Source organism: Rhinoderma darwinii, chromosome 2, assembly GCF_050947455.1.
Source record: "Rhinoderma darwinii isolate aRhiDar2 chromosome 2, aRhiDar2.hap1, whole genome shotgun sequence".
In the NCBI taxonomy this organism is placed as follows: domain Eukaryota; kingdom Metazoa; phylum Chordata; class Amphibia; order Anura; family Rhinodermatidae; genus Rhinoderma; species Rhinoderma darwinii.
This window is the reverse complement of record NC_134688.1, coordinates 347655749-347658239: the sequence shown is the minus strand read 5'-3', so window position 1 is coordinate 347658239 and position 2491 is coordinate 347655749. Positions and strand designations below refer to the sequence as shown.

General features: G+C 41.5%; 1 long non-coding RNA gene across 1 annotated transcript; it reads right to left on the bottom strand.

Moving 5' to 3' along the window:
• Positions 1-1279: 1279 nt before the first annotated feature.
• LOC142741307 (uncharacterized) lies at positions 1280-2137 on the bottom strand. The gene is made up of 3 exons (XR_012881082.1): positions 2019-2137; positions 1710-1809; positions 1280-1342 (listed from the first exon to the last, which is right to left on the bottom strand). It is a non-coding gene; the product is annotated as an uncharacterized LOC142741307 (long non-coding RNA).
• Positions 2138-2491: the final 354 nt, after the last annotated feature.

The following is a 2491-nucleotide window of genomic DNA, read 5'->3' as shown; positions in this document are numbered from 1 at the left end:
ATTATGGGAAATGTGAACTAGTAAATATTTTGGTTGGTATAACCATCTGTTTTACAAGCAGATGCATTTTTTACTTTAGAAAAATTCTATTTTTTCTAAATTTTCTCTACATTTTGCAATTTTTCACTAATAAACACTGAACATATCAACACAATTTTACAGCTAACATAAAGCCCAATGTCTCACAAGAAAACAATCTCCGAATCGCTTGGATAGGTTTAAGCATTTCGACATTATTACCACATAAAGTTAAATATGTCAGATTTGAAAAATGGGCTCTGAGCCCTAAGTCCCGAACTAGGCTGCGTCCTTAAGTGGTTAAGCAACTATCAAATATATCAATGTTTTACATCTCCTGTCACTCTTTGTCCTACAGTATATAATCCAGTACATATGGCGGCACGTTCCATACACTCTGTATTGTGTACATATGATACAATGTCCTGTCACCTACCACTGGATTAAACGCGATGTCACACAAATAGCGCTGTGAAGGGTCGGTTAGGTGAAATGTATACACTGTGTTAACTTGCAGCCGCGCACATAACAATTACCAGTCACACTTATGGATTGATGTTAAAGATTTATTTAAGGTTTTTGTGGATCAAAATATATAATGGTAAAGATGATGGTAATACAAGATCCAGCAAAAACTACGGTATATGTCACAGTATATACTGTAGTATCAGTAAGGGGTGGAAAATCTGGATTCCACAGACACAAGTAGAGATGACATATTGTCCTGTTCTGAACCTGGTCTTCTGCGTGATATTGATGCCCTGGTGACCACATTGATGTCTCTTCTGTGACAGATGTTGTAGAAATGTTAAGTCTCGCCATTGGAATTCTTGTAAGATGGCGGATTCTGCCCTTGGTTGTTATTAGTGTTGATGTTCTGTTGATATCTGCTGACTTGTTCTGGGGGGAGAAGCACACAACCCTATTAAATATTGATCATTCAGGCTGCTTGATAAATATAGAGAGGGGACACATCCAGAGGAACTTACCTTTCTATCAGCATTGATGGTGGCTCCTCCGGTGACAGGGAGCGCTATTCTCGCCAGATGTACTGCGGAATTGATGTTTATGCTGCAAGACAAATATTTGCTATTAATGTTCTATAATGTGTGTTTCTTAGCAGACACAAAATCTAGAAGACTTTTTAAGGTGATTTGAGGTAAATACATTTCTTAATTGATCCTTGGCGTCACACTACAAACCTTGAAGATGGTTGATGCAAGCAGTGGGTCTGACCTAGAGCTGCGCTCTTCAGCATGTTACGGGAACTTTCTAATGTTCCGATGTTTTATGCCCCGGAGATTGTAACTGTTCCTTAGGAGTCCTGCAAGATGCCAAGTAATGTCTTCCATCAATAGCAATGTTCCTTGTATCCATCATTTTTGCTTAGAAGCTAATGCATCATAAAATCCAGTTGTTCCATCCATTCAGATGACCGGTTCCTTTAGGAAACTCATTGTACTATACTACATACATGCTTACAGTTGGGGAAGTTGTTCCCCAAAGCCCACAACCTTCATTCAGAAATGAAAACGTGTCTGAATACAAGGAGTTGGAATTTTAAGATTGAAAATACTTATTTACACTTTAGTTAAATTAGTTGATAAAATAAATTACAGATACAGAGGAAAACCTAAGAGATGGAAGAACATTTTCACCGCAAACATAATAGACAACTACAAAGCTCTTACCTGTAAGGACATGAACAGATGCAGCTACTTTTTTTGTCCTTTCCTCCTAATGCCCGTTACATAGATTTTACGATCAAAGCGTCCACCAGCCAAGGGGATGCTGGAATGAGAAATATATTTATGTAAGACATATGATAATGTTAGCAGGTAACCACACTTTGCTTAGTTTCACATCCTATAATCCTCCAGTACTGTTACCAAGGTGTACAGCCACCTGCCCCAAAGTGTGAGCTCTGGCTATAAGGACCATGTAGTAATGACGGCTACTGAAAGTATCATACCAACAACATGGAGGAAAACATGACTTACTCATCTGAACCGGGCCTGATCTTTACTTCAAAGATGCCAAAAACAGGTCGGTGGTCTGAGGTCTTCAAAACAGGGCAAGAGTCGTATCTCAGGACTCGCACATCTCCCTCACATTGGCTTTTAACCCCTTCCCGCTCCTTGACGTACTATTACGTCATGGCAGCTGTATCGTTCGCGCTCCATGCCGTAATAGTACGTCTCGGGAGTAACGGCCGTTTCGGCCGTCCTCCCGACACATACAGGAGCTGTGACGCTGCTGTCTTGTTCAGCAGCTGTCACAGCTCCTACAGCGGGGACCGATCGCTGTGTCCCCGCTGATTAACCCCTTAAAAGCCGCGTTCTATAGAGATCGCGGCTTTTTAGGGGTTAAGCTGCCATCGCCGGCCTGCTACGCGATAGCGGCCGGCGATGGTGACTATGGCAACCGGACACCAAACAATGGCGTCCGGCTATGCCATAGACGGAAGCCTAGT